The sequence below is a fragment of the Schistocerca gregaria genome, chromosome 1 (genome assembly GCF_023897955.1).
Source record: "Schistocerca gregaria isolate iqSchGreg1 chromosome 1, iqSchGreg1.2, whole genome shotgun sequence".
Classification (NCBI taxonomy): Eukaryota; Metazoa; Arthropoda; class Insecta; order Orthoptera; family Acrididae; genus Schistocerca; species Schistocerca gregaria.
Window position 1 is genome coordinate 1,140,667,435 of NC_064920.1, and position 20,331 is coordinate 1,140,687,765.

Below are 20,331 nucleotides of genomic sequence, written 5' to 3' on the forward strand. Positions count from 1 at the left end.
GTGTTATCATCATCATCATTTCATCCTCATCACTGGCACACAAGTCCCTCCATGTGACGTCGACTAAAATAAGAGTTGCACTTGGCGGCCGAACTTCCCCGAATGCGTCCTCCCGGCCAACAATGCCACACTATCACTTCATTTCATCTACGCTAACAATAAATCTATGAAACCGTCGTGTCCATCTTTCTGTTTGAACACACTATTCTCCAGAGCTACCAGACGAATTTTCGTGCGGTATGCACAGGTAACTTGTACATAGCCTGAGTCAACCAACAGTCTTTATTCCATCAAAATCCTAAAACGAAAAAAAAGATATTCCCTTTGAAAAATTAAAGAATTACTGTGCTGATAAATCTCTACGATATTTTATTTTCAAACAGCTGAGCAGAACTGAACGTACTCAGACATTTCGCTCCTTACTTATTCTCATCAACACTAAAACGACACACAATATTTTTTTCTTCGTTACACAAACTACTGCAATCGAGCGTGCGCAAATACCGCCAGCTGAATAAAAGATTCTAACTACTGAAGGCACTAACTACTGATAGGCATAGTTAGCAAATGAAAGATTTTGATAGAGAACAAGCAATGTATTTACCTTAATAATATTGAAAAGTCATCATATTAGAAAATTTACTCTTTTTGGCGGACACAAGTCCAGATCGTCCGCTCTCAAAATTCTGCCATCTGTCTCAGCACATCCACAACTGCTGGCGGCTCACCTCCAACTGCGCAACGCTACGTGCTGTTCACATCCAACTGCCCAACACTACAATAGCAAATATTCCAACAATGCAAACCAGCCACAGACTTGACACAGTACAGTCTGTGATTTTCATATAGAGCGCTACGTGGAGTTACCAGCATAAAAAACTAAACATCCTACTTACAGTTTTAACTAAAATTGTATGCTCAGCTTGGTAGCTAGGATGCTGAATAATAACGGCTTCTACATTCATATCTACATGGCTATTCTGCAAATCACACTTAACTGCCTGCAAAAGGGTTCATCGGACCACTATCACAACTATTGTCTATCATTCCGTTTCGTAAGGAGTGAGGAAAAAGCGAACTCCTGTATCTTTTCGTGCGAACTCTGATCTCCCTTATTTTCTTATGACGATCTTTTCTCCCTTTGTAGGTCGGCATCAACAAGATATTATCGCATTTGAAGGAGAAAGTTGGCGACCGAAATTTCGTGAGAACATTACAATGCAACGAGAAACGCCTCTGTTTTAATGATGCAGACCCCAAATCCTGTATCACGTCGTTGACATTCTCTCCGCTATTTTTCGATAGAAGAAAGCGTGGTGCCCTTCATAATTTCTCGATGCACTCCGTTAATCGTGTCTCGTAAGGATCCCACATCACGCACCAGTACTCTTAAAAGAGGAAGGACGAGTTAAGAGTAGGCAGTCTGTTTAGTAGATCTCTTGCATCTGATCGTCGTCCTACCAATAAAACTCAGTCTTACATTCACCTATCTAACATTTTCTATCTATTCTTTCAGCCGGACGGAGAGGCCGAGCGGTTCTAGGCGCTTCAGTCAGGAAAAGCGCGATCACTACTGTCACAGGTTCGAATCCTGACTCGGGCATGGATGTGTGTGATGTCCTTAGATTAGTTAGGTTCAAGTAGTTCTAAATTCTAGGGGACTGATGACCACAGCAGTTAATTTCCATAATGCTCAGAGCCATTTGAACCATTTTTCTATTCTTTCCGATTTAAGATGTTCGTAACTGTGATTCCTAGGTATAGAGGAATTGACGACCTTTAGATTTGTATGATTTGTCCGCGTAACCGACGTTTAACGGATTTCTTATAGCACTCGTGAAGGAGACCTCATTCTTTTCATTATTTAGGTGAGATTGTAAATTTTTACCTCATAGAGATAACTTTTGTAAATCGTTTTGCAGTTTGTTTGGTCTTCTGATAACTTTACTAGACGATAAAGGACAGTATGATCTGCAAACTAACTAGGACAGCTGCTAAGATTGTCTCCTGACTTGTTGACATATATAAGGAACAGCAGAAGCCATATAATTCTACCTTGGGGAACACCACAAATCACTTCTGTTTTACTTGATGACTTTTCGTTAATTACTAAATACTGTGACCTGTCTGACAGGAAATCACGAATCCAGTTGCATAACAGACGGTATTCCATTAACATGCAATTTAATTACAAGCCGCTTGTGAGGTACGAAACATGCAATTTAATTACAGGTTGCTTGTGAGGTACGATTTCAAAAACTTTCTGGAAATCTAGAAATACAGAATCAATTTCAAATCCCTTGTTGACAGCACGCAACATTTTGTGAGAGCAAAGATCTAGTTGTGTTTCATAAGAACCATGTTTTCTGTATGCGTGTTGACTATGTGTCAATAGACGGTTCTCTTAGTACTCCGAAGATCAAACAGAGGGTGCTATTAGTTTCATAGTAAACAATAGAACAAAAGACTGCAGTTTTGGATGTTTTAACTAAAAAACGTATTTTCAGAAGTTTGAATTACCGTCAGCATTAAACATCGCAATCTTATCGTTACGAATTCAAACTGAACTCGAATCTACTAGCTTTGTATATTTAAAACTTAATGACCTTTACTTCTTTCGACTGATTTTATTTGTGTAGCACGTTTTTACTGCCACAGTGACAAAAATATTTTGGGTATTAACGTTAGTGACGCAATCAAAAATTATATTGAATTTATGGGCTAGAATCGAAGGGTTTACTGATTTCTCTCTGAGTATTAAAAGCTTAGCGACGTTGTTTTGCTGCTGTCGATGAATGTTACTTATATTCCTTTCTAGAAGCGGAAATTTTAAGGGGAAGTGGCGTAGGCAAGTGATTCATTTTACTCCGAACATCGCTTATTACTAACAATTTACGATTTTGCTTCAAACTTACACAATTTACGGTAATCTTATGTTATACTACTAGCAAAAACAAAGCATAAAGCTAGATGCTGTGTGTTGTGAGCTTGAGCCATAGCTACAGTGTCAGTTACTTTTCGTATTGTGAGCTCTAAGTGGCTCGCTCTCATACTAGTGAAGAAATCAAGCTCTTCATTCAAGTCCACAATCATTTTATTTCCAAGGTGCATACAAAGAGTATTCGTAAGTCTCAAGTAAATTCCACACATACGATATCTCGGTCACAGATATAAATTAGTATCCGGGCAATGCCGGTTTTTTCAGCTAGTATAACAATGAAAGTTATTTGTTCAATTCTTACACTGGATTGCCATATTATACCAGCAGCTCAATTTTTTTCTGTGACTATTAATTTCGAACATTTGTGTTAATTTTGAAACCATTGCCTGCATCTGTAATGTCTCCCTGCATCACAGTTCCATCAGAACACTCCAAACACTTTTTCATACACTAGGTCAATGTAACAAATGAGCCGGTGGAACATATTAATTATGATAAGCACGTGTAAATACATGTCTTTCGAATGTTCTACTGGAATTATTCCACTGAAATTATCTATAAGAACTATTACTGTTCATCATATACAGTATTAGAGCAAATAAAAACTAAAAAAAAACACACACACACACACACACACACATTGTGCCTCCCCTGCCACTCTATCTTATCCGACGCCAGTACCGCGCCTTACTGCCACCTCTTTCATTTCCCATTAGACCAAAACTACCTACAAAATGGTCATAAGCAGTGTGCAGGAAAAAGTGCTATGTACACTTAAACGTCATTATCAATTGAAATTGTCTCCTGTCTTTATCTGATGCCTCCAGAAAAACGAGTGGACACTCTAAAGGAATGGAAAACACAAAAGTAGGTAGTAAATCAAACCCCTACAATTGTAGGTAGTGAGATAATATGTATGTGCTTTTAGGAAACACGACATAGTCTCAAATAAGCCCGCTCGGTTAGCTGTGCGATCTAAGGCACGGCTTTCCGGATTTGGACGGAGCGCCTGGTCTCCGGCACCAATCCACCCGAGGGACTGGTGTTGAGGTCCGGTGAGCCGACCAGTCTGTGGATGGTTCTTAGGCGGTTTTCCATATGCCTCGGCGAAGTTCTCCACGTACGCGTACACCACCATTACTCTACCACTCAAACGTAGGGGTTACACTCGTCTGTTGTGAGACCTTCCCTTGGGGGGGGGGGGGGGGGGTCCACCGGGGGCCAAACCGCGCAGTAACCCTGAAAGAGTTGTTCGCTGTGGGGCGGCGGAGGGGTGAGGTGGACTGCGGTACTCGTCATGGGGTTGTGGACCATTGCGGCTACGGCGGGGACGGAGCATCTCCGTCGTTTCTAAGCCCCCGTTTAACATAAAATACAATACAATAGTCTCCAATAAAAAATGAACAGTTCAACAACTGTCTTTTATTTTTATTTTATAGACCTCTGATGATTTTTAATATGAATAGGCGAAACATAACTGATTGCAAACAAAATAAACATTCAGCTGCAAAAGACGAATCATACTTGTTCGCATCTGCGTGATAAACACAACCGAAGTAGAATCTGAGGAAGAATTCCTGCAAGTTTCAGTAAAGGAAGGAAAAAAAATTATTTAGATGTGAGTGCTGCAGGTAGAAGTTAATTTATGTGATTAGTATTATTATTATGAAAATGATTAGAAAATAGAAATTTGTCTGCGAGGTGGAGGTCATTTTGTTTGAGTCATAAGCGATAACTTTGTTCTTCAGTTCAGATAAACACCCAAAATTTGTTCAGCCTATAGACTACATTGTCAATCAATCGAAAAATAGTTAACATTCAAATGGAAACACTGATTTTTCTCGCGTTTGTAATCAACTCTCATTGACGACGCGTAATGCTCTTCTCCAGTCCCTTTCAGTTAACCTATTTTTGCCATCGCTGGATATACCTGCATTCAGTGACACGAGCAATTCTTGTGGGGTTGGAAATGGACTGTCATTAACAAATCCACTTCGGAACGCGTCTTTCTCCAGTAATTGTGGTGACACCTTGTTACATTATTGCCGGTTGTTTGTAGAAAAACTGGACAGACAATGTTGATAACCCAAAAAATGGTTCAAATGGCTCTGAGCTCTACTGGACTTAACATATGAGGTCATCAGTCCCCTAGAACTCATAACTACTTAAACCTAACTAACCTAACCACATCACACACATCCATGTCCGAGGCAGGATTCGAATCAGCGACCGTAGCAGTCGCGCGGTTTCGGACTGAAGCGCCTAGAAACTCACGGCCACCGCGGCCGGCAAACCAACAAGTCAGGGAACTTCAATATCGGTTTGGTCATGGGCATCTTCAAACCCGATAGCTCCTTTCAGTCCCGCGGGATTAACCGAACGGTCTGAGGGGCGCTGCGGTTATGGACTTTGCGGCTGGTCCCGGCGGAGGTTCGAGTCCTCCCTCGGGCATGGATGTGTGTGTTTGTCCTTAGGATAATTTAGGTTACGTAGTGTGTACGTTTCGGTACTGATGACCTTAGCAGCTAAGTCCAATAAGATTTCACACACATTTGAAGATTTTAGAGTTCCTTTCAACCATTCTTTTAAGTCCCTACATCGAGTTATCTTACTACGCTGACTCGATACAGCCGACTAGTAAATCACTCAGCCCTTCAATATCGTGATTTAACGTCAGTGGTGAAGGGCCACGTGACCGCCTCGTGCCAGTGCTACACAACTTTAAGTGCTTGAAATCGACAAATGTGCTTCTTTCAGGAGGTGAATAATATATTATTCGGTGAATCCGCACTCATGAACCAAAACATTATGATAACTTACTTAAGAGCGTGTTGGTCGTCCTTTCGAAGGCAATTACGCAGCGATTCTACGTGTCATGGACTCGACAATTCTTTGGTAAGAGACCGGAGGCCTGTGGCATCAGAAGTTTACGTGTAGGTCACGCAGTCCTCGTAAATTACGGGCTGGTGACTCCTGGACTTGGACTTGGGCCGATACCGTCCTAGATGCAAAATCGGGTTCACATCAGGCGAATTTTGTGGTCAAGACATCAACATGAGATCAATATCGTGCTCTGATTGAATTTTCTCCTTATGAGAGTATTGAAAGGTAATCTGCTTTAATTGTTAAAAACCATTCAAAAGACAATCGATTTCAACAATCTTAGCCGTCATCTTCAGGTCTTAAACACTCTTTTTTTAGTAAAACATATTCATTTTATGCTGACCCTCAAGCACAAGACGTCAAGCGGATCAAACTGAGCACATTATAAACGTATGTCATCGCTGTGTGTTTTTCAATATTTTAAGGATGTCAAACGTTTATATTGGGCTGAGTTTAATCCATTTGACATCTCATGCATGAAGTTCAGCGTTTTACTACAAAAAATTGTTTAAACCTGAAGATAAAGTGTAAATGTCGTGTGACCAGGGCCTCCCTTCGGGATGACCGTTCTCCGGGTGCAAGTCTTTCGATATGACGCCACTTCCGCAACTTGCGCGTCGATGAGTATGAAATGATGATGGCTAGGACAACACAACACCCAGTCCCTGCGCGGAGAATATCTCCGACCCATGGACACCCACTCGAATGTCAGTCATAGCAAAGTACTGCTACCATAGACCTGTCTCATGCTTACCGTCCTACAGGTTGGTTTACAAAGTAACATTGAAAATTTATTTTGGTAGAAAAAATGGTTACAGAACTTACCACAAAGGAATCTCAAACGATCGGTTTGGTTTCCTCAAGGGCCGGCCGTTGTATCCGAGCGGTTCAAGGCCCTATAGTCTGGAACCGCGCGACCGCTACGGTCGCTGGTTAGAATCCTGCCTCGGGCATGGATGTGTGTGATGTCCTTAGGTTAGTTAGGTTTAAGTAGTTCTAAGTTCTAGGGGACTGATGACCTTAGCAGTTAAGTCTCATAGTGCTCAGAGCCATTTTCCCCAAGGAGTTTCATTCGCCAGAGTTAAGGGTGTTACAGCCGAAGCTATCAACCAGTCTTTTGAAATTTATGAGCTGGCCTTCACTTCAGTCAAGAGCAACCCAGCCAGAATGTTTAAGTGTGATGGAATAGTAATCGCAGTTATGCAGCATGAGCACACTAAAATTATAGCAATGAACTTGAAAAAGCAAATAGCTTCTGTACAGGTGCTGAAAGTGGTGAGCTCATGAGTGTCGTGACATGCATGAGCCCTTTGGGGTACTTCATACCGCCTTTTCTGATCTTCCCACGGAAAAAAATAAAGATGGAATTAATTGATAGTGCTCCTCTGTGTTCCATTTATGCATCGCAAACAGACATTTCTTCACAATGGTTTTACCAAATGTTGTTCCATGTGAATCCAACGAAAACCGATCCTACGCTTCTCGTTATGGGTGGACACTTCACCTATGTCATAAATACTGATATGATTAATTTGACCAGGGATATTTAGATCTCCATTGTGTCTCTACCATCTCATAGCACCCATAAAATGCAACCATTGGTAGTTTCTGTTATGGAGCCACTGAAAACGTTTCATGACCAGAAGATTGTGAGCTGGATCAAGTGACATATTGATCACGTTGTAACTGTGTAAGTAAGCAATTCTTAATGGAAAGCTAACGTACAGGCAGCGAGAGCAGAAACAGCATGAATTTTCTGTTGTAGAAGAACTGGCTGATCCTCCTGAGAATAATCCATCTCCAAAGGACAATCATCCATAAAAAGGAAGGTTGTGGGGATGTAAAACATATTGCCGTTCCTGAAACGTTGGAATCTGAAGAAATTCCTATTCCTCAAATTCCAAGATCCAAATTCGTTACTAAAACTGACATCAGTCCTCTTACAGTTATTGAAGTCTAAATAGTTCCCAGAAGATCCGACACTACTTCTGATCAGCTGATCAGTGGCTCTCGTTATAAGCATCAGTTAGTGGACTCAAAACAAAGAGTGGTAACACTGAAGCGAGTAGGGAATGCAATGCGTGGTTATCGCGGAGCATCAAATCAGGCATCTGAACTGAAAAATCGATTGAGCAGAGAGGATACATCAATGAATCTTCATCAGCGTTCAAAATACATGGATTTGAACTGTCTGATGAAAGCGAAGGTAGCGACGACAATGAAGACGCGAAGTGCATCTACTATGCAGGGTACTTCTCAGACGATCACAGTGTACAGAACTGTATTCAGTGGTCACATTGAGTGACGTGGGCACATACAGCACGTGCTAGCTCTACAGGCAGGAGATACATTTCTGATACGTGTGGTTAAAGGTGTACAGGTGCCAAATATCTGATTACTTCGTTTATATTCAGTCGTCATAAAACCTCCACAAATTAGGAACCCATTTGCAAGAAAGACGATTTCGCAGCATTATTTGTTTCGTAACATATTCAATGTAAACTTATATGAAGAGCAGAAATTGAACATGCATCATGATACTAACGTGTTAAAGTATATTTAGTGTTTGCGCTATCGTAAATAGTTTTCACTTAAAGCCTCTAAAAATCAGGCTATTTTCCCCTACACTGAAAGCTCTGTTTGTGTTTGGTCAATTAATGCCCAATAAATAACATAAAGGTTGTCTAATCTGTCAGCTAGAGCACCTTAATCTGACAGTTTATTGCTTTATTCATGCTTGTCAATAGACAAATGCAAGGTGGTTGTAAATAACTGAGGTTGATTCTATTTTAGTTCTTCACTGTGGAAGTAGAGAGAATTCAGTGATTAGCTTTCATATCTTGAAGAGCAAAAATCATTAAAATTAGTTCTGAAGTTATTTATTCGTTTTCGACTGGCGATCGTTTTCGTTCATCCTGCCATTTACGATTGTCTGAGGGACATTGGTTCGAATCCCGTTATTTTTCCAATTGACTCCTTTTACTATGCGGCTATATGAAGAAAAGGATTTCATAGTCCGCGTGCTGACTCCACTGGATACACGTTCAGGGTCAAGTAAACTCCTCTAACAGGGTAACATTAACTCAATTTATGTTTATAGAAATTTAGCTAGTGTTGTACCTTAACCCTGTCGTCACTGCTTTACAGAGGAGGAAACCTTTGGACCAACACGTTCTGTAATGAGGTGTTGGCCTCCAACGCCTCGTCGCCTACTCGTGTTCTCATCGTCCTTCACCCGCTCTCCACGGATGGTCACGACAATGGCACGAGAACAGCCGACCAGTTCGCCGTTTAGTTTTAGTGTTAGTTATGTCATGTACCGTAGATCATGTTCCTGATTATTTTATCGATATGATTTGAAACAGGTCAGATACAAGATATATAAACATACCTGAATAGTGCTAATATTAATGTTACTGAAGTTTTTAGTTCTACATATGCAACTACATTTAGAGGTAAAATATTTTTTTTTACCATTTCTGAAACAGAAACTTGTCCATGGAGTAGAAGAAGTTGTCCAAGAGAAATGATTCTGAGCTAGATTTAAAACTTGATCTGCTACCTGCCATACACTTTCTGTTGTTGGGCAAATGATCCAAGATTTTTGTTGCTGAATAACATACTCCTTTTTGAGCAACTGGCAGCTTCAATAATGGATAGGGAAGGTCATTTTTCCCTCTAGTGTTGTGTGGTTCTCGTTTCCAGCCGCCGAATGATAATACTATACTTTCTTGAAAGTCGCTCATAACAGTGGAAATCCCATTTACTGTCCGTGTCGTATTCCCCATTCGCCTGTTCTCTTTTTATGTAGTGAGAACATCAACGAATCCGACAAACTGCAGGGACGGATTCCTGACTGCAAATAGAGGAAGAAATATCCTAGGAACATGTGTCCGGAAATGCATCGTTGCCACGGCAGACGGCAGATGAAAGCTCGGCAGTCACGTATCATGTGTTCCTTATGTGTTGCAGGCTGCGTAATTGAAGCAGCGTACTGTAAGCTGCAGAGTGGTTGAGTATTCACTTCGGGAAGAAGCCGAGATGGTGAAACTTCTTGGCAGATTAAAACTGTGTGTCGGACCGAGACTCGAACTCGGGACCTCTGCCTTCCGTGGGCAAGTGCTCTACCAACTGACCTATCCACGCACAACTCGCGACTCGTCCTCACAACGTTACTACCGCCAGTACATCGTCTCCTACCTTCCGGCACACAGTTTTAATCAGCCATAAAGTTTCAAAATCAGCGTACACTCCAGCGCAGAGTGAAAATTTCATTCAAGCGGAGATGGTGTCTGTTTACGGACAAGCAGATGGCAACGCTAGTGATGCTGCGCGGCTATACCACAAGAAGTATTCTACCTGCATTTTCGTCTGAAAGGATTCATGACTACATAAACGGCCAAAAGGGCTTCGCATGTTGTTTGATGTTGGTGTCGGTCGAGGTACTTGTTTTGTTATAACCGTGCTGCCTCTCGACCTTCTCCATCTGCCTGGCCGTACATACCATCCCGGCTTGTTTCCGATGTGAATACCGGACCCTTCTGCTGCCTACGTATTCTGCGCCAATCACACAGCCTGCGACGCACAAGCAAGACTCGGGACGTGGTCTGAGGATTTGTCATTAGCCAACGCTATGTAGTGTGGCAGCAATGCATTTCCGGACACATGTTCATTGGACATTTTTCCTCCATTTCATCTCAGCAATCCATCCCTTTAGTTTATCGCTTTTGTTAGTGTTTACCCTGTATTCCTTCCTTACCGCATCACGCATCAAGATCACCTGCCAGCATATAGTATTGAGACAGGCACTGGTCATAATTTTTGGACAACGTGGTTGTGGAGAGAGGCAGCGATTAGTATGATTAATCAATAATTCAAGAACAGTCTTAATCGCATTTATTATTGTCATAATACTGCCAACCGGTTCCAACCCGACGTAGGGGTCATCTTCTGGGCGTTTACACCACTGGCCGACTGCTGCTGTTGTCACTCCTGTCTACATAGTTTCCTGCCGTTATGTAGACAGGAGTGACACTATCAGCAGGCGAACAATGGTGTAAACGCGCAGAAGATGATCCCAACGTCGGGTTGAAACCGGTTGGCGGTATTATAACAATAATAAATGCTACTAAGACTGTTCTTGAATTATTTACAGGTCATAATGAAACTTCCTGGCAGATTAAAACTGTGTGCCCGACCGAGAGTCGAACTCGGGACCATTGCCTTTCGCGGGCAAGTGCTCTACCACCTGAGCTACCGAAGCACGACTCACGCCCGGTACTCACAGCTGTACTTCTGCCAGTATCCGTCTCCTACCTTCCAAACTTTACAGAAGCTCTTCTGCGAACCTTGCAGAACTAGCACTCCTGAAAGAAAGGATACTGCGGAGACATGGCTTAGCCACAGCCTGGGGGATGTCTCCAGAATGAGATTTTCACTCTGCAGCGGAGTGTGCGCTGATATCAAACTTCCTGGTCATAATGTTTGGATCATCAGTCTACTGCACGCTGAGATCGCTAAGAATGTTGCCCAGGGACAGATTAAGGGGGTAAACTGTGCAAAAACGAGAGGTAGCGTTCGCGTTCGAGAGTGGCACTGATCGATTAGTTCCTCAGCAGAAGGAAGGAAACGGGAACGCTGGTCGAAAAATGAAAAGGAAAAAGTGTTTGTGCAGGCGACGTGTATCAGACGCGGTCGGCAAGAGCCCGGCATTAGGAGGCAGGGAGGCGTCAAGGCTACATTTGGCAAACACGGCCGCTCAGGCCTCGCGGTCCGGCGGCACCGTTTCGCCTCTGGAGAGGGGGGCGACACTGCCAGAGAAGACGCGCGCCAATCGCACGGAAGAATGTTTTTCGCCGTCCCGCGGAGTCCGGCTCTGGCGATACATTATTCAATAACGTTATCGACTGCGCGCTTAGGGCCGGCAAGGGCCTGCGGTCGGGGGCCCTGACGCTGCCCGGAACTTGATCCTTCCCCCCCCCCCCCCCTCTCCCCGTCCTCACCCTCCAGCAACGGAGCTGCGCTCCGCCGTTCGCGACGTGAGTAGGCGCGAGAGAAGAAGAAGGAAGGAAAAAAAATAGCGAAAAGGAGGCGCCACGCAGCAGAGAAGGATTTTTGGCCGATTCGCGAGAGAACCGCCGTCGCAGCGGGAACGTACGCGTTGCGAAGAATATGTGTCGGGAAGACGGTTCATGCATTCTGTATCACTGCTGCACGAAAACGCTTGGCAACCCTCACAGGGGAAAGTACGCAGATTTTTTGTGTGCTGAACAGCATGATACGTTTGTGTTAGTAGCTACAAAAGAGACTGCATGTTTTGTTTCCTCTTGATTTATGGAGATCTTCATTATTCTGGGGAATTTCTCACTGTTGAGAAGGAGGTGTTACTTTGAGAAGGTGTTACTTTGAGAAGGTGTTACTTTGAGAAGGTGTTACTTTGAGGAGGTGTTACTCTGAGATGGTGTTACTGTTGTCTTGGTTCCGAGGGTGACGGCTCGATCCCCTCCCCCCCCCCCCCCCCCCCCCGTCCCAGTTATTCATGTTTTGGTTTTCAGTCTTTGCCCTCAATCACTTAAGGCGAATTCCGGGACATTTCAAAAAGACACGAAAAACTTGCTTCCCTACCTATTTCCAATAGCAGCATTTTTGTACAAGCTTTTGTGTTCCTTCCTAGTACCATTAGCGCCAGTATGACCCCATAAGTACTCTGGAAATACAAAGAACCCTGTTTGAGGAACATCCGCAACTGAGAATCATACACATGTTGTAAACACCGCTAATTCCTTTTGCTACTACAACACCGGTTTCAGGCTCTTATAAGCCCATCTTCAGGTGTCGTAGATTGGTGCTACGGTAACAGAAATGAGATTTCGCGTCATTGGCTGGGAGCCCGTTGAAGGGTAGGTCCGGCTGCCTTGGTGCAGGTCTTATTACAAAACGACGCCACATTGGCGACTTCCGCGCCGGATGGGGATGAAATGGATGCAGTCAACACAGCACTCAGTCCCTGAGCAGAGAAAATCTCCGACCCAGCAGGGAATTGAACCCGGGCCCGTAGGCGGCAATTGTGCTGTCCTATGGATAAGAAAAGTATCGAGACGGCAAAAACAATTTGGAAACCCTAAAATCAACGTAAAGGCCGCCCTAATTTTTTTTTAAACATGGATAAAGTAAATGACAATCCAGTCACCCGGGCGGGAGTGAAAATGAAGTTATCATCTGCATCACCATCCCTGCAGCACGCGGTGTCGCATCATAAATCTGGCAGAAAGCCATATAATCTGGACCATTTCTGCCATTGTGGGCAGAAATTTTTTGTTTTTGTTAATATAATTCAGTTACAACTGGCGCCAACAGGTAGGGGCCAGTTTTCTTCTCAGTGTGCTGTATGCCAATATAACTGAACTGCGCGGTACTGTCTCTAGTCGTTTTGCTGCAGGAGTCTTCTAATTGCTGGGACACCCCAGCTGTCGGCCGGATTATGAAAAACACTTCCTAAAGCATTGGAAAAGTAAGTCTTGTGTTTCGTATGACTCCGTATGAGCTCGTGTTGTTCTTGTAAATACATACAATAATTCATCACGCACTTAATATCGTACGAATACAAATATTTCGTCGCATGTCCAGCGATCCAATTGACCTCATACGTCTTTTGTTTGGGGAAAAAAGGTCTCGCCCGGTAGAAAAAATACATCCGATGTGTTTGCTGTGTAGGTAGTGCGCCGAAGGAAGGCCAGCATTCGACGCGTCAGAATCCAGACGTCCCTCGCTGCGCCACACACTAAACCATGTTCTTCCGTTGCTAACAGTCCACAGTTCGTGCAAAGAGGAGAATCTACCATATGAATTGTTTGTAATCGACTCATGCTCACAAGTTTACGGTTTATAAGAATATACCACATCGATCACGCTGCTGTTGACAGTATGGAGTATGCACTGCACACCAAATGTGGTTCCACGTTCTTGACGGGTATTTGAATTCCACTATGTTGCGGCTATGGTGATCCATGAAGCACCTATAGATCTCCCGAGTCGTGGGTATTCTCGTCGAAGGTTCTTTCAGACGAACATAACTATAATCAACAAGAAATGAGGCAATGTGTGCAAGAGAAGGCGAAAACTTGCCCACCGCTAAGGAGGTTCGTACGATGGCCGAACAAGTACTTCTATCAGAGCTGACGTTATGGTATGCTTTCGTTGTTGCCAATTTCGTATCATCGCTGGCATGTAAACTATCAAATTTTTGTCTCGCACGTTTGTGAGGTTGAGGCGACCGTTGCGGAACTGTAGGGTTAACGTGTCATATTTGATCTTAAATAACATCCCATTACTAACATAGTAACCAAAGGCAGCCATGAGGCGGTCTGCAGTACCCTTCGGTATTGGTAGGATCTGCTCTAAATGAGGCAGTCGTGACGCTCTGTGAACGTTGGTGTATGCCACACATTGGATCATGTCAAAGGCTCTCAGTTAGTTGTTGCGTATCGTCAGACGAACATTCTGCAGAAGCCGCCGAGAACTCGCCGCCGCTGACCGCCGTAGTGAACGGGTAAATGTGATCCTCAGACATCTCAGCGATTCCACCGTCTGAAATGGTCCCGGTACGTCTTCCAGACCCCGTCCAATGTGCATAATATTGGATTTCGTCATGTTAACGACACTGACTGCCACCGACCCGTAAGAGTCTAGATGTTCAACATCCTGACGCACTTCATATCCTGATCTGACAAGAAGGAGCAGGTCGCCCGCATATGCGCGACAAACGAAAGAGTTCTCATTAAGCGCTATCCCAGTAAGGGAGTGCCTCATAACACACATCAGCGGCTCAAGTGCTATCGCAAACAGCAACATGGAGAGTGAGCACCCTTGTCACACTGAGCTGTTAATGGGAATCGAGTTCGCTTCCCGACCGTTTACAATCACCTTCGATGTAGGCCCTCGTATTAGCCTCATAACGATGGAGCTGAAAACAGGTGGAATCGCCATTCGGCTCATGACTGACGCCAAGAAGTCATGGTTGATCTTGTGGAACGCACGATCGAAGTCCACAGATATCATCGCTGCTTGCGTATCTATCGGGGGGACAATGCCGCGGTGGACGTGTACAAGACGCTGTACGGGACCTACGAGTACAGAACAGGGAGTTCTGCGCTCGTACGTAGTACACTGCGTCTTTTACACGCCCATTGCAGCGCTCAAGGGTCACAGCACCAAGCAACGACACCTGAAGATTGGCGTATAAGAGCCCGATACTGGTTGTGTGATAATAAAAGTAATTTACAGCTGTAGCGGTACTTTCAACCTCTGACTCTCGAAATAAATATATCTCTCTTGTTTCCAAAACTATTATTTTCAAAATGCATAGTTCCGTATTCCAGTTCAGTTTGAGAACGTTGTTGAAAAACAACCACTGCTCAGAATGATGTCAAATTTGAGTATACTATTTATGCACGGGGAAATGTCGTAGAACACAAAGAATTTAACAAAAATGTTACCAATAGATGGTGCTGTAAGCGCCGTAATGTAAATGAGGTTGGCTACAAGTGACAAATGAATCGTATGCGACGGCTGTGATTTTAGTTGTGCATCACACCTTCCCTACTATTCAATGTGCATGATTGCACAAGTTCACCAGTCAACAGGTGTGACGCTCTCAGGTAAGCCAATAGGTTCAAATGGCTCCAAGCACTATGGGACTTAATATCTGAGGTCATCAGTCCCCTAGACTTAGAACTACATAAACCTAACTAACCTAAAGACATCACACACTTCCATGCCCGGGGCAGGATTCGAACCTGCGACCGTAGCATCAGGGCCGGACTGAAGCGCCTACAATCGCTCGGCTACAGCGTTCGGCTTATGTAAGTCCATCCACTGCGGCAGGGGTCGTACCACATCGGGCAGAAAACAACTTTTCTTAACTGTACTGAGGCGACAAACATCATAAAAGACTAAATAACGTCCGTTTTTAGTTGTACTCGGCCAAAATGCGAATAAAATGCAAAATATAATAGGGTTTTAATTACGCTGGGGCTAAAAACCGCATAAAAACTAAAATTACGTCGATTTCTAATTGTCGTGAGACAGGCGCAAGACATTTTCAGTGCACTGATCATCCTTGTCAGCCACAAGTTGAAATCGACACACAGCATGTTTCGCAACAGTGTTTCGTGGGTCACGTTCAGAATGCGTCGCGCATTGCGTACGCCCAGCTCAGCTACGTTCGTAACTGGAGCACTGAACAAAAGGTTCAAATGGCTCTGAGCACTATGGTACTTAGCATCTGAGGTCATCAGTCCCCTAGAGCTACTTAAACTACCTAACCTTGGAACATCACATACATCCATGTCCGAGGCAGAATTCAAACCTGCGACGTAGCGGTCCCGCGGTTCCAGACTGAAGCGCCTAGAACCGCTCGGCCACAACTGTCGGCGAGCACTGACCACAACATCTTTCCTATGACGCCTCAGTCAGCAGTCCGACGTATTAAGATCAGCTGATCTGGACGGTGAGTACGTAGGGAAATGGCAGCTCCATCTTGCACAAGAATGAACCTGCCCACACACCCACGCTGCTTGAGGGCTGGAATAACGTTGAGGTGCAAATGACTCTTACAGCGTTCACCAGTGATGGTACAGGTAGCAGGACCCCCCGCAGGCCTCATCTCCTTCAAAAAGCACGGTCGTATGTTTAACGCTGCCGGCATCTATCAACACGCAGCCACCTTTGCAGAATGAAGAGGCAACGGCGATCCGCTGCGGGTTCCGTTTTAGTAGTTTGTAATCTTTTCCCCCAGACCTATAGAAGGCATTGGAGAAATGCCATTTTACATACTCTTGATTGACCGGAACTTCTGTAGGGCTACTGGCGCACAAGTCACCGTTCTTGTAAAAGAGCTTCACAAGAAGCGCGCGATGCTGACACGGCGCCATTTATTGGTCAAATTTTCGTTTTTCTGACTTCTTCCACGACGTTTCCCACTTCGTCAGTAATATGCTGGTTACATTTGGCCTCATTCTGACTAGTGGATCTCTTTCTACAGTCTTTAGAAACTCAAACTTTAATTATGGACAACCTGTATTTAGCTTTCTCTCTCTGAATCAACTGTATCCAGCGATGTTTCGTTCATTTCAATATTTACAATGCATTAAAGTTTATTCGTCGTTTTTGCACTGAATGCCAGTAGGTTCAAGATGACCCCAACTTAAATTGTTTGTTTGTTGCTTGAATATAACATTTATGAAAACAGAACGATGAATGCTATGTTGAACAGCGGTGGCGTGCAAAGATGCAATGCAAGGGGAACTGCCCGAACGTTGGGTATGACTACGAACACGGTGCACAAAATCCTACGAAATATCTGCAAAAATGCAGTTTTTATTTCCAGTCTGTTTTTGTGCCTGATATTGGGGATCTCTTGATCAGCAGTTGTTGTACCCTTACTTGTACTGCTGGTTTCGACATGACTGCATAAGCACAATGGAAAATCATATCTCCCTTGTTTTCAAAGATAGTTTTTTTCCAAAACATGTGACTTACTCTCTCTCTCTCTCTCTCTATCTATCTATCTCTCTCTCTCTCTCTCTCTCTCTCTCTCTCTCTCTCTCTCTCTCTCTCTGCATCAGTTGTATCCAGTGATGTTTAGTTTAGTTTTATATTTGCAACAAATTAAAATTTATTGCTTGGTTTTTGCGCTGAGTACCAATGAAGTCAATATGATAACAATTTAAATTTCTTTTCGTTTGTTGAACGTAATATTTATGAAAATTGAGTCATTACTGTTACATTTGAACAACTGTAATCTATAATTTGATGTCAGTTCTTTAAAACAGTGGAAACATATCCTGTGTAAATTACTCGGGGCCTATATCACCCCAGTGGTACTTAGTGAAACAAAAGATCTTGGTAGCAGGAAGGTTAATAATCTTGTCAATGGGAGACAATAAATTTTCTATACTTATCATTAACTTTTGTCTTTTGCAGTACTTAGTTATGTGACTGTGTTAATTACAGTAAAAGAACCAAGAACTATTAGACAATAGTTGAATACTTATTTCGCACAATTCCTGTATGTCACTTTTAATAAAGTTTCGATCAAGTTATAGACCGTATTCAGGTATCTACATGCAATGAAAAAGACAGTAACTAGGCAAAATGATCGAAAATCAGAAGCCTCATAAAACATTCTTCAAACAGGCAATACCTACAAAGAGGCGACGTTACTTACAGGACATAGTACAATGAAGGTCGCTTGTGCTGTTTGAGACTTCTATAAAGTAATAACTGGTTGAAAGTTCTCAGTAGTAGTATTGGGTCGTATTGTACAATCTGCAGAATATTTCTGGGGGACAGGTCCGACTGAAGGTGAGGAGTATCTGTCTCACAGAAACGACGTACAATTTATGCAATGCGACTGACACAACGACCGAGAACCATTCGAGGTATGGTTACTTGTATCTACATCAACGTTCTACATTAACTGCATCAAAATTGCTGAATTCAGGAAAGTACACTATTGGAACATAAGGCAGTATTGACAGGGTGAAGCACGTGGCTAGTCTGAATTGGCAGAGGATCTTGTTTGCTAAAATTGAAATAATGTCCTTGAAAAACAATTCTGCTCTCACTGGTTTCAAAACAGCCATTATCTGTATTGATCGCATTAATTTATTAAAGTGAAAAATCCTTGGGTGTGTTATATGGAGAGGTTGACGGTTGTTCATTAATACCTTGTCGGCCGACCCACTCATCAAAATTTCAGTTAGAAAATCTTTCGCAATAGCTACTTAACACAAGGAACTCCGTCTTGTTGCCATAACAAATTTTATTTAACCGGCTGCAGATGTTCAAAAAGCGTACTATTTGTCAGCTGTATCAACTCTTCTGGAACGATATTTAGGTAATTTTCACAGCTGACAGTACCATTAAAAAAATAAGGCCCGATTAGTCCATCGGTAAAATCCCTGCCTGTACACGCCGTTTTCAAAGCTACATGGAGATTCATGGAATCCGTTCACTTTGTCATTTATTTTAAAAGTTGACCCGTCGTTCCAAAACAATGCTTTTCTAACACGAGGGATCGGCTTCTTTTCGGACTGCGTACAATTCACAGAATTCCATACGCCTGCCTGGGTCATCTACATTTAGACTTACTTTCTATCAATTTCAGCTTTTCCTGAATCTTTCGTAGAATTCTTCTTGCTGTTCCATACGCCTTTGACGCCTTACGTTGAGATTTAGTTGCTGACTGCACAAAACATTGCACAACAACTTCAAAATTCTTTTCTGTAGTAATAAACTTCAAAATTCTTTTCTGTAGTAATAAACTTAGGCTACCCAAACGAGGAAGCTCCATTATCGACCAACACTCTTATAATCTTAATTTTAATTTGCGAATACCTTGTGTAAAAGGAGGCTGGATGTTTTTGGAAAACATCCCAGAAATAAATCACAGACACTGCTGTAATTATAGTCAGATTTTCACTATGCTTCCAAGATAAATACAAGACGTTCTGTTGCTAACTTTCTATTCATAGTTTCTCAGATAACAACAAACTACGTCACCACAAACTGTTCATGTCAACTGTATTATGGTTACTAACCAATAGTCAAGTCGACAGCTGAGTACCAGTACGCTAGGCAACAAGCAATCTAAATATTACTGAAATGATAATTAAATCGCCATCCTAGCGGCAAACAGGCGTTGTTCATATACCTCATTGGGGACATGTTGGAAATGTGCGCCCCGACCGGGAATCGAACCCGGGATCCCGTGTTTACATGACAGACGCTCTATTCATCTGAGCCACCGAGGGCAAAAAGGACAGTGCGCCAGCAGGGAATGTGGGTCTCACGGGGAGCGTGCAACGGATAAGTCCCTACAGGCGCATTATCCTCTGTGCCCTCGGTGGCTCAGATGGAAAGAGCGTCTGCCATGTAAGCAGGAGATCCCGGTTTCGAGTACCAGTCGGGGCACACATATTCAACATGTCGCCTATGATGTGTATCACCACCTGTTTGCGGCTAGGATGTCGATTAAATTATCATTTAATTCTAGAGCAACTGCACGGTCATCAATGGTATCTGTTCTTTCGGGAACACATACTACCTTCATATATAGCTAATTATTACTGACGGTGCGTGATTCTACAGTGCCTTGTTTTAAAAGTGCAGTATTCATTTGCTCACTGCTTTGAAGAGTTTTCTTAGTGATTGCCATTGGATTAGAACCAGCAGGCAAAAAAAAAAAAAATTTAAAGCCAATTTAATCCATTGATAAATTTGCGATTCAACGGGATGAGTTACTAAGAGTAGGCGTGCACTGATTTCGCTAAAGGCCTACGATCCGTGTCATGACGTTGCGCGACTGCTTTCCACAAACAGTTTTATGCCAACACGAGCAGCTAAACCTACCTGCCTGACAGGCTTTTACTCTTCTGCGCCGGTATTCGCGTTAATCTGATGGTTCGGACCTGCGCTGCCCCTCGATACGCAATACTTTTAGCCAG